This window comes from Rattus norvegicus, chromosome 4 (assembly GCF_021556685.1).
Source record: "Rattus norvegicus strain SHRSP/BbbUtx chromosome 4, alternate assembly SHRSP_T2T, whole genome shotgun sequence".
Classification (NCBI taxonomy): Eukaryota; Metazoa; Chordata; class Mammalia; order Rodentia; family Muridae; genus Rattus; species Rattus norvegicus.
Window position 1 is genome coordinate 12,592,318 of NC_141537.1, and position 13,305 is coordinate 12,605,622.

Sequence of the window (13,305 nt, forward strand, 5' to 3'; positions counted from 1 at the left end):
TTTCATGCCACAGATGATGTAAATTCTGAGGAGAATGAAAGTGAGTAGTTTGAATTTTATACAAAAACTTGTCCATACTTTTAAATCATGTGTAACTGGAAGAAAGCTACCAGATTTCAAACTACTGATATAAAAATAACAAGACATAGCACAGTCCATGCTGTAGGACTCTCTACTTGAGCCTAAGGCTGAACCGCCTAGGAGTGTTAGAGACTATCCTGGGACACAGAGTGATGCCCAGCTTAAAACAAAACAACACCAATAACAGATCCAAAATAGGCAATTACCTTAAAATTAAAAACTTTGGGACCTGCCTCTCCCAGTCCCCTGATGTGTGAGACTAAGCGGGTCATTTAGCCTCTCCAGTATCAGATTCCTTGTTTACAAAATAGAAATTTAAAATCAGAGTTCTGGGGAGAAGATGACATAATGAATAGTGTGTAGTGCAGACTATACATTCCTAACTTTAAACATCTGAAATGCTGTAAAATATACTCACAATTTCAAATGTTGTTGATTAAGGATGCTCAATTTGTAAATATTGCAAATCTGAAAATATTCAAACGGTGAAAGATTTCTGGTCACAAGCACTTCAGGTAAGAGATAACTGATGACCACAAACAAGAACTGCTCTTCTTATTCCGTCAGCAAACACTGATGGATAGACAAACATCATTCCCATTTAAAGAATCTTCTAAAACCTTGAAAATAAAGTCGCCCTGTGTTTACTCATTTGATTCACAGTTGAAGACTCTCCTCAAAACAACGAAAGCCAACTGAACAGAAGAAAGCATTGTCCGACCTTCTTTCTATACCTAAGACCTTACTAGAGCTACCTCCCAATGCTCTGGTTATTAACTAGACAATACATTTACAAGCAAAAGAGCAAGCAATATACAACTGTTTACCAGGGGCAAGAAGTGGAAATCTGAAATCAAGTCATTATGCATAATTTTAATTTAGTGGAGTAATATTTCTAATCTAAAATGATGTATTTGATTTATAATTTAGTATATTATTTTAAATATAAATATACAATCTTCACTAAATATATCTGATCTGTTCTAAATAGCAATGAAAATAAACAAATCCTAATACAAAACTTTTATGTAATTAGCCTCTTTCAAGCAATGGTCCCCATCTGTGCTCCTCTTGCTGTCTACAGACTGGCGAATGAATTAGGGAAGGTTGGGTAAACTGCAGCTCTGGCCGCATGAACCAAATGAACCAGCATCCTACACTGAAGAGCTGCGAAAACCACGTGACATACCTAGACCCGCATGTCTCTAGAAACACTCGTGTTCAGGATATAAGCATGTGAACAAATGGGAAACAGAAGTATAGACCTTTAGCTTCATTCTAAAGGGAAGATCTCAACAATTCAGTCACGTTAGCATGAGACTACAAAATGTAAGTATTTTACTATCTCTATCACTAAAAGTTTAGCCAGATAATTCACACATCTGAAAAATCAGTTGATAACAAAAAAATGTAACTTCATTAGGGTCAAATCATTATCTCTAAAACAATCTTTTCAGGATGAAAATTTGGAATGTCTTACATGCAGCAAGCTGAGGCAGGACTACTCCAGGTTCTAGGCCAAAATGGGTGATAAAGACACACACACACACACACACACACACACACACACACACACACACACACACACACACACACGCTGGAGTGTAATGGTAATCTTAGTAGAGGGGAAGGCTTGGACAAGAGGACCATAAATTTAAGGCCAGTTTGGACCACATAGGGAATTTAAAATCTGCTTGAATTACATAGTAAGGAGACTTTGTGTAGAGATATAAAAAGCCAGAAATGTATGGTTCAATGAGAGACCACCTGCCTAACCTGTGTAAGGCTCTGGAATCAATCAAAAGTGCCAGAGAAAAGAGACAGACAGACAGACAAGAGAGGGAATGAGGGAGGGAGATCAATGTAGTAAGAAATCATCTTATCATAGGAATAAAAGAGGAATAAATAATTTCAACACAATCCAAACACTCCAAACTTCCAGGTAGGAAGTTAAAAAACCTGGTGTCACCAACTGGCCAGCCAGATATGTACAAAATACATGGAGAATAAATAGCAGCCAATAAAGAATAATATAAAAGGAAATACCATGAGATGTCTGGGAAATCTGAGGTCCAAGAAAGAATAAATGTCTTCACAAAACCTGCTATCCAGAATAGACCTAGAAACCAAGTGAACATAGGAGTATTGAGCTAATGTTAAATGTCTATGTTCTAGGTACTTCTGACTAAAGTGCTACCCACAAACAAAAAAAGCAGTAAAACTTACAAAATAAATTCATTCTTATTTTTAAAAACAAATGAATATAAGCACAAGCAAATGTAATAATTAAATGCCAAATAAACTGAAAAGAAACTGGGAAATCACTCATAAACAAAAACAAAATAAGAACTAAAAGCACACACCCACAAAATAGTCTACTGGAAAAACTGCCAAGACAAAGGGGGCTGCTAAGGTCATGCCAAAGGGCAGAGGCCGAGGCTCGAGCTAAGCAGAACGCTTGCTTGCCTAGCAGAAAGGTGGTCCCAGGCTTGCCCTCCATCATCACTTAAACCAGGACTGGTGGAGCATTCCTGTATTGTAATCAAAAGGGTCAGAAGTTTAAGGTCATCCTTGACTACACAGTGAGTTCAAGGTTAGTCTGGTATACATAAGACCCTGACATGGGGGCTAGGGAAAGAGTCTATGACATAGCTTCCCAATGTAAAGAGCACATTAAGCTGGACATTTTCAGCAACACAAAGCAGTAAACTGTTGGAACACACATGCATCATGTGGAAGAATCTCAAGGGGATTATACGAAGTGTTTAAAACGTCTGTCTTATTCCTAGACATAGTAACTAGGATCGGTCACTCGGCACTCAGGAGGTTGAGACAAAAGGGTTTTCTTGAATTCAAAGTTAGCATTAAGTACATAATGGGACCCTATCTAACACAGTAAAGAGCTGCATGGGTCAGCAGTTACAAGCACATAGTTATAAGGGCCCTAGTCTTCACCATCTATGTCACAACTATCTATAACAAGATCTCCCAGGGGATCTGACATCTCTGGTCTCTTTGGTCACCCACACACATGAGGCCCCACCCTCAACACATAATTAAATCTTAAAATAAAATTTAAAATTCAGTTCCAAAAGATTACATACTGTGAAATTTCATTTATATAACATTCTTAAAATAATAAATTATAGAAATGGAGAACAGATACGTAGGGGGAGGAGAGAAGTGGGCACAGTTACATAAGAAAATACCAAGCATCCTTGAGATAGAATTTTTCTGTAACAGCCATGGTGGGAAAAGGTACCCACAGATGTAGTGAGAAATGCACACAACAAAGGAGTACAAGTGAAATGGGAACCCTGAATAAAATGGGTGCTCTATCTACATCAGGATTCTGGCTTCATTACCATTTTGCAATGGGCTATATTATGTCAAGGTCAGTATTCTGGTTGTCGAACTCATAATTTTGCAAGATGTTACCACTGATGTTAAAATGTTAGCAATGTTGTTAAAGAGGAAAGGAAGTCTCTCTATATCCTTTTTACAACTACTTAAAGAATCTATAATCATCTGCAAATTAAATTTTTAGTTTAAAAAAAAGGAGGGCTGGAGAGAGAAGTCGGTGGCTACGAGGCCTGTGCTCTTTCTGAGGCCCTAACCTTAGCTCCCAGCACCCACAGCAGGCGCCTTACAACTGCCTTTAGTATATACCAGGGGTCCAACACTTCTCTGAGCTCCACCAGGCACCCATGCATGTGCCATATGCACAAGAGAAAACAGAGAAAGAGAGGCAGAAATATAAATAAAAGTTTAGGTTCTAAAATGAAAAGGTTTTACTCTATACTTTTCCTCATGTTTGTCAGTTTTAACCTGAAGAGTTGTTAGATAGTTTATTAATTAATTTTTTTAAAAACCTTGAAGACTGAAGCTGCTTTTAAGATCATGTCAAGGGCAAAGTTTAGTGGAAATTTTTGGTTTCATCAAAGAGCTGGGGCTGTATGTAGCTTAATAGAGGGTTTGCCTAGCACAAAGGTCATAGGTTTGATTCCCAGCATCACATAAAACAGGGGTAGCAAATGCCTATTATCTCGGTTCTCAGATTGGGCTACAAAAAAAGACTGCTGTCTGTTAATGCAAATAGTACCATCTGTGCCTTGTTTCCTTATCTCTGTGGCTAAAAATGGATGGTAGGAGAGTGTCCAGATATCTCTGCACATCCTCCCAACTCAATTAAAATACAAGAGGTTAAACAGATAACTTGGACTTGCTCATCTTACAGAGAACTAAAGTTCAATTCCTAGAGTTCACCCTAGTAACTCACAACTCCCTGTAAATCCAGCCAATTGGACACAACAGTCTCTTCTGACTTCCACAGGCACTTGGGGACAGACACACACACACAAATACACACACACACACACAGATACACACACACACACACACACACACACACACACACACAGAGCTCAGTCAAGTTACTTGATAATCTATCAGGTTACCCTGGCACTATACTATTAATACTACTAATAATATTCTAATATATAAATCCTTTGGGAATATGAGGGGTTCTTGGGGTTTTTTGTTTTAGTTTTTTGTTTTTGTTTTTTTTTTTTTGCTGTTGTGGCTGGGTTTTGGGGGGGGGGCGGTTGGCAATCATTCTGCAAATTTTCCTAAGTTTTCCTTTCCCTCTCAATAAAGAGAGTACAAAACTTGCAGGAACATCTGAGCCTTCTCCACTTTCAAACTTAAAACTGTGTGCCACAAAACTACTTGGGGGGGAACACAAGGGGGGCCCTCCTGAGGGCCGTTTCTTGATGATACACATAAAAAAGCCTAACAATATTATTTCAGAAGATATATGAAACCTGTTCCATACAATCTTCTCAACTTTCTTAGCTCCAAAGAATATATTACTTATATTTCTGAATGACCAGTTTATATTTTGTCACATTATTTTGAAACACCTATGAAACATGTAGTTTTCACAATTAGATCATTAACTTAACCTCATATCTAAAAACCAAAAACCAAAAAACTGAGATATTTATACATTTGCCCTCAAAGCCTGGAATTTGGTGGCTAAAATATCCAATTAAGTGAAGTAAACCACAACTTCCTTCTCTTGTCCTTGCAAACATTAGACAAATATAAACTCATTGCTGCTAACACATACGAAACCTGCCATAGAGACATGCTGCTAACGTAGCTGTCCCTGAAGGCTCAGATCACTCACTTCATTATTAATCTCAACCTTAAAATCAACAACCATCTAATCTGTCTGGTTTTCTATCCCCAATCTTCTAGAGTATATTCCATCATTACTTTACAAACCAAACCTTCAATGTGCAACTTCCTTTTACACACCTTTCCTTCCATTCTTTGAGTAATTATTTGTTAATTTACTTATTTTTGAGGCATGGTCTCTCTTTGTAGTTCTCCCTGTCCTGGAACTCTATGTAGAGCAGGCTGGGCTCAAACCCACAGACACTGCCTGCTTCTGGCTCCCAGTGCCAAGATCAAGTGTGCCACCACACTTGCTCTGTTTTTTAGTTTTTGTTTTCTTTCCTTCATTCAATTTTTAAAAATCAGGATTCCATGCTCTCAGTTCTCCATAATCCTTCTTTCTTCAGTCTTCTATTACAGTGAGTCACTTAGCCTTTTCTGCCTCTCTAATGTGTGAACCACTTGGGCTTCAATCCACACTACAAAAAAATAAAATTCTTCCTTAATCTTCATAGTTATCCATCACCATCACCTAAATAATTTCCAACAATCAACAAGCCTTGTTCTAAAGAATGGAAGAAATTCTTAGTATTACACATATGCTTCCCCAGATTATGACAACAATATTATTATTTCAAAATGTAATAAAATTAGAGCCTAGGATGTACCTCAGTTGTTAGTGCCCAGCATACAAAAAGCCCTGGGTTTTGATCTCCAATACCACATGTGTGTGCTATCACATACTTATAGCTCCAGTACTTGGGAGGTATAGGCAGGAAGATCAGAAGTTCAAGATCATCGTTCATCACACAGCAAGTTCATCCTCAGCCCAGACTACATAGAGCCCTGTTTCGAGGAAAGAAAAGCAAAGCAAACCAAGCAGTGCTATCACCTATGTACAGTGACATCCCCTATAACCCGTGTACAGTGACATCCCCTATAACCCATGTACAGTGACATCCCCTATAACCCGTGTACAGTGACATCCCCTATAACCCATGTACAGTGACATCCCCTATAACCCATGTACAGTGACATCCCCTATAACCCATGTACAGTGACATCCCCTATAACCCGTGTACAGTGACATCCCTATAACCTATGCACAGTAACATCCCCTGTAACCCATGTACAGTAACATCCCCTATAACCTATGTACAGTAACATCCCCTATAACCCATGTACAGTGACATCCCCTATAACCCATGTACAGTGACATCCCCTATAACCCATGTACAGTGACATCCCCTATAACCTATGCACAGTAACATCCCCTATAACGCATGTACAGTAACATCCCCTATAACGCATGTACAGTGACATCCCCTATAATGCATGGACAGTAACATCCCCTATAACCTATGTACAGTGACATCCCCTATAACCCATGTATAGTAACATCCCCTATAACCCAAGCAGAAGCAGGAAAGCTACTCCAAACTGAAGGCCAGCCTGGTCTTTATAGCAATGCAGTGTGTAATAATAAACAACAACAAAAGTTGTGTTGTTTTTTAAACCACAGCCGGTTTATGTAATCCTGGAATTGAATCCTGGAATTGTGTATACTAATAATCTACATTTTCAGAATAATAGACAAATAATCGACATCTTCATAAAAAAAACTTGCCTTTGTAAGCATTCCTCAATATGTGCACATGCGGTACAAGTATATGTTTGCATATTTGTTAATCTAGTTTGTATGTGCTCTAACATACATGTGTACAGAGCAATTTTCATATTCTAAATAAAAAGCCACCAGTTTGAAGTATCAGTGACTTAGTTCTGGAGGTGCTGCCAAGTACCTTTAAACTCTGCCCCTCTCCCCCACCAAAAGAAAAAAGCACGTTGAGATGGGGGATGGAGAGCAGCAGATGAGCCATGCACAACGACAAATACGCATGGACATATGAGATGACCTATGATTTTGTTTTCTAACTAAAAATTATAGTAAGAAAAGCAAGTATTGGGCTGGAGAGATGGCTCAGCAGTTAGCAGCACTGACTGCTCTTGCAGAGGTCCTGAGTTCAATTCCCAGCACCCACATGGTGGCTCACAACCCTCTGTGATGGGATCCGATGCCCTCTTTCGGTGTGTCTGAAGACAGGGACAGTGTGCTCGTATACATTAAAAAAGAAAAGCAAGTATTTAGGGTTACATTATAGGTACCTTCCTGTTGCTCTCCTCCCACCACATCAGAAGCACCTTCTTCCCTGACACCACCCCCTTAACCAGGCACAGCTAGTAACAAGGAGCAAGATGGAGACTGGTGTCAGCTCCATGACACCTTGCTACTCTGTGAGATCAACCAGATTTCAAATAAATAAATCCTAAGAGTTCCCTATGTAATAAGTCCTTTACGTAAGTTAGCTTTAGCTGGTATCTGTTCCTTGCAACAAAGTCACAACTAAAATAGTAGACTTAATGAGAAGTAGAAATAAGCTGTGGCTCCTCCAGGGAGAGCAAGCTTACCTCTCTCTGTATACTTAGTGCCAAGAAAAGAGGAGCTATTCAAACTCATCTGCTGTCTAGCCTTCAACAATGTTAGGGGAGGCTTCACAACAGAGGTTGTGTCAATTCAACCAATCAAGCATCTTGGTTCTAAAAGCAGCAGCAGAGAATAATTTCAAATAAAATAATCCTATTTTCTGGATGAGTATTATCTATGTATTCGACCAACCTCAAACCCTTATCAATTCCTGGCTACTAAAGCATAGCTCTAGTCACTGAAGACAGTCATACTAAGACCCTTCAAATCTTGTACCATTTCAGATACCTATGAAAACTCACAAGCAAGCTGCATTTTACTAGTGTGTAAAAAATGAAAACAAAACTATAAGAGGATATTTTCCTTATATCTTGTCCTTTTCTATGAACCTATCGGGGGGAGGGTGATCAAAACTGTATCAGAATACACTGCATGACAAAAAACTATTTTCAATAAAAAGAAATAGAAAAAAAGGTGTTTTGATTTCATGACACTATCCCAAACAGTGGAGGTTATTATCATAAATAGCATTTGTTCATTTCATTTTACACCAGTGGGAAGAAGTCAGAAAACATATTTAACCTTTGAACCTAAATCAAGTAAGTTTAAAATAACTCATAAGCATAATTTTAAGTTTTAAATAGCGTTTACGCTGTAAAAGGGCATTGTGGCATATGCCTATAATCTCAGCACTCAGAAACAGAGCAGAGGTGGGACAGAAGATCTACATAACCAGCTCCAAGGCTGACAAGGGCTACATAACAGGACCCTGGACCAAAGGAAATAAATAATTAGCTAGGTATGGTGGTGCTCTAACCTCGACATTCAGGAGGCAGAAGCAAATAGATCTCTGTGAGTCTAAGGCTAGCCTAGTGTACATAGTGAGTTCCAGAACAGCTAGGGCTAGGTAGAGAGACCCTATTTTAAAATAGTAACAATTTAACTTTTTAAAATTACAATAAAATATCCAGAAACATAAAATTTTTTAAATGTTTGCAGATAAAACATTTAACAACACAATTCTATGAACTTAAAAGTATCTTACAGGTTCAGAAGGCAGAGTTAGAGGCTAACCTGATCTACATAGCAAGTTTCATGACACCCAGGGCTAATAGAGAGATGCTGTCTCAAAAAAAGAGAAAAAAAATGAAATGTTGGGTACAGGGCCAACAACCATTGATATAGAAGGCTCTGCAGGAAAATACTGCATAAGCTTGAGTCCTGAGAGAACCAGCTCCTAAAAGTTGTCCCTTGACCTCCACAAGCATGCTAAGGCATACACGTGCCCTCAATCATATAGAATGTGTGTGCGTGTACACACACACACCAAAAATAAAACTTTACAAAATCACCTTAAATTTTTAAAAAATAAATTTAAAAAATTATTCTATAATTATCCCTAATTGTAATCACTAATTCCCACTGTCATATCTTAGCCTTCTGTCCTTAAAGCTCAAACCTTAAGTACAACTATGCTGGCAATGATACAGGTTGATTACCCAATATTCTTTCTCAATAATAAACTTCAGGACTGAAAGTGCCCCTTCTTTTGGATTAATTCTTTATTAAGCAATCTAGGAGTTACTAGGAATTGCTTTTCTTCCCCAGTTGTAAAATGAGCGAGGCTGTTTCTTTGGAAGGGGGTGGGCATGGAGCAGAACTGGGGATTGAACTGGGGATTGAGAGCTCACGGATGGGAGACAATGAGCTACAGCCCAGCCCTCTTTACTTTATTATTTTTAATTAGCTCTTTACATGTAAACCCAGCATAGTGTGTTCCAGTGCACGTTCATACGTGTGTTCAAGACACTTGTTCTAACCCTCGCACTCTCCCCGGCACTTCTGTCCATTTCTGGCTCATTCTTTCCCTCCAACAGTTCCCATTCTGTTTTCATGGACTCAATTACTCTTTCCCCATCCCTTGGTTCCCATTTTCTTTCACCCAGATCTCACACTTCACTTTAAGAACTAAGAAAACAAACGATATTTTAAAATGTTAAATAAGTATCTGATTATTTACTAATTAAATCAATGTATTACACGTCATTATCTACAAATTAAAAGCTCTTAGGCCTGAGGATGTAGCTTAGTGAGCTTAGCATATGTGAAGCCCTAGATTCAACCCCTAACAGATCAACCTGGTCTGGTGGTGCATCCCTGTAATCCCCATCATTTAATAGTGGAGGCAAATCATCACAAGTTCAAGGTCATCCTACGCATAGCATGTTCAAGCCAGTCTGAGATACATGGTACCCTGCCTCAAAAATTAAGACTTTAAACACTCTGGATAAATAACAAAATGAGATTTCTAATAAAGCTGTAATCCAACAACAGAAAAATGGCTTTCTTAAACGATCTACAATAAATTAACCAAGAGAGAAAAACAACTGATTTTGTATCATGTGAATTTAACAAGGATTTTCTGATGCTTAGCTTATTTAAAAAGCATCATAGACATTAAACATTATTAAAAAATTTTCATATGCTTAATGATACAAATAAGATCTCAATTTGGATCACCACCATTTGATTTTTAATTTAGCACTTAGCTAAAAGAATAACAATTTCTTTGCCTCATAATATGTTCTCTATAACATAGCTTAACAGCACTAGGTAAATCCTTAGTTAATATTATCTACCTCTAACAGTGCAAAACAATTTCTACCACAAATACTGCTCTTTCATATTCAATATTTAATTAATATGAAAACAATCAGTTTGCCATTAAGGAAATAAGGCTCCTTCCGATATTTCTTCATAACAAAAGAGTCACTCAGATTCTTGAACTCTGCCCAAAGCTAATAATATTCACACAAGCAATATCTGAAGTAGACAGAGCCTTTCTTTTATTGAGGCAGTAACTAAAAAATGTATTTTGACATAAAGTAAAAATAATTCTCAAAAAACACATGTATTTAACATTTGTTCTGAGATATAACCAGAAACAGTCCCCAATTAACCCATTTTGAAGTACATATTCACTTTTTTAAAAAGCTTTAAATTCAACATATAGATGAGCATTTATCATCCGCCAAGAATAAACCTTTTAGAAATAAAAGCTATTATACTTTAAAATGTTTTAAATAAAATATCATCTTTTCAAAAAACTGCATACTACTCATGCTAATATTCTCTAATTAGTTCTGATAAGCTTTCAAATTCCATTGCTCTTTAAAAGAATATATAAAAATTTAAGAAGGTAAAACTTAACATAGAAAATGCTTTATATAAATGTAAATTTGCATAATTACTCCATAACTATAAAAATTTTAAAAGGTAAAATTTAACATAGAAAATGGTTTATATAAATGTAAATTTGTATAACTACTTCATAACTAAGCAAAAACAAACCTTTTTTATATTTAAATATCACCATGGTGGTACACATCTGTTTCCATATCAGTTTCCAGAATACCAGAGCCATTAGAACTTTCTCATACATCTTTAAAAATAAAACTATAGGTTTAAGAAATTAATACTCAAAAATTAATGCAATACTCTTCTAAATTAAGATACTAATTTAAGAAGTAATAGCTGCCCTCATCAATAAGATATATAAGTGGAGCTTCTCTGGCTAGAGGAAGTGAGGATAAGTTAGAATCACAGAAGCATTAGTGCTGACCATAACCACCAGGAGCAGCTATTACAGCCACTCGGACTACAGAGTTGACGGAAAGAGAAGGACAAAAGTTCTCAATTCAAACAGGGATCAAAAAGATGCTTTATAATGACAACAAAAACCAAGTATCATCAAATTGCAGTCTCTAAACATAAATTTTTTAAAAATAATTTCTCTCTCCAATCACAGGTTTTCTATAAATCAACATAAAGAGATAAGCGTGTGGTCCTTCAAACTTAGCGATCCTTGGGAACAAAGACTATTTGTTAGTTTCCTTCCAAGAGTTCAAATGCTTCAAAATTCTCTGGGAACAGAAATCACACATAACCTGTTAATATACTTGCCTCCTCCACCCTAACTTGTACAATGGAGGTGTGTTGTTTATAAAGTTATACTTAAAATAAGGTACAAAATTACTCTTTATCTTACAGGATTCAAAACAAAAGAGCAACAAAAACCGAAAGGAGGCCTTTTTAAATTTCTTATATTTTTGGTTGTAAGCCTAGCCTTTAATGGCTGAGCCATCTCTCCAGCCCCCTTTTTAAATTTCTAACTTGATGTTTTTTATGTGAAACCAAGTTAGCCAATTATTTTGTGTCCAGACCTGACCAATATCAAGACAGCCACAGTATGTATAGATGACGTTCCCTCTTTTGCTACATAAATTTATAAAACACTAATTTCATGCACTAGATAGGAAGTTCAAATACCAAACGTCGTTAAAAGTACCAACCTTGTTCTAAATCACAAATCTTAACCATGAAGCCCATATACTGTATCTAGGGTCTAGACTCACGTATTCAAGTCAAGAGTGTTACGTAAATAAGTGACTCCAAATTCCTATGCAAACTCGCCCACTACCCACCAACATTCATTGTATAATATTTCAAAGATCCTAAGTAAAGTTGTATGCCCAAGTACCCTTCAAAGATGAAACGCACTGGCATGTAAAATCACCTATCTCATTATTTCCACAATTATTTTGTAGAGTGCACCTTAACATCAGCTAGTTCATATAAGCACAATATAAAGTACAGCCTGCTCTGAGGTTTATACAGTGGAGAAAGACTTGTGAAACAATGTGTGCTCTCCAACCTTTTTAAGCACTTCTGGATTGAAAGGCACTCATCGTTCAGTTGCTACACAATCAGAATGGTCATTAAACCCCACTAATGACCCACTCATACCTTGCTATTTACTTCAACCCTGAAAAAAGATATCCCTCCCACAATGCAAATAAATTGTAATCAATCACACTTTTAAAAGTACAGCCAAATGCCACCTGACATTTAATTTTCTATCTCAGACTTTTAAGATTTTAATGATGGCATAAAAAGGATTCAAGACCTTATTGTGATAATGCTTTTATTTCAGGTCTATTAAGACAAATGGCCCAATCCAATAGGCAACTGGGCATGGGGGATGAATGAAGAGCAAAGCCTTACTTTAACTTACATAACGATGATAGTATGCAATACAACAAATAAGAGGCGGCAGAGCAGGAGTGTCACTTTCCAAGCACACAACCAAGTGAAGATTAGGAAGGCTTAGAACACAGGAGAAACCAGAGGCAAGCATGGATTGGGAAGAAAGGAACCCTTAGATCCAGTGAGTAACAGCTTTAGGTCTGTGTGTACAGCTCCCTAAATTTACTCTGAAACAGACTCTAAGAACCAAAATATACAAAATTAGTTAAGAGTTTTATGGGGAATGTTTAACTGAAGACAAAAATTCCCAATCATGCAAAATGGGCTACTAAACAAAACATTTTACTTTGACATATTACTTTAAAATGGGCGATTTAAGGGCAACATAAACTATTATCTGGAGTTAATAAATCTTTAATGTTTAAAAGCCCCTTGACCATGAAATTTTCAAGGCCAAATGTCTATTTTTTTTTCAAAAGTGTTGTTTTATTTGCCTCTTAGGAAAAACCAAT

The 13,305-nt window shown here is 37.0% G+C and overlaps 1 protein-coding gene across 25 annotated transcripts in view; it reads right to left on the bottom strand.

The window, feature by feature from the left end:
* The window catches only part of Kmt2e (lysine methyltransferase 2E), a 68,962-nt gene that overhangs the window by 53,978 nt on the left and 1,679 nt on the right, over nt 1-13,305 (bottom strand). For 6 of the 25 annotated variants that reach the window (XM_087657136.1, XM_087657134.1, XM_087657132.1 and 3 more), the window contains exon 2: nt 2,128-2,200. The gene's annotated coding sequence lies outside the window, so the exon portion shown is untranslated. 25 annotated transcript variants of the gene reach the window in all.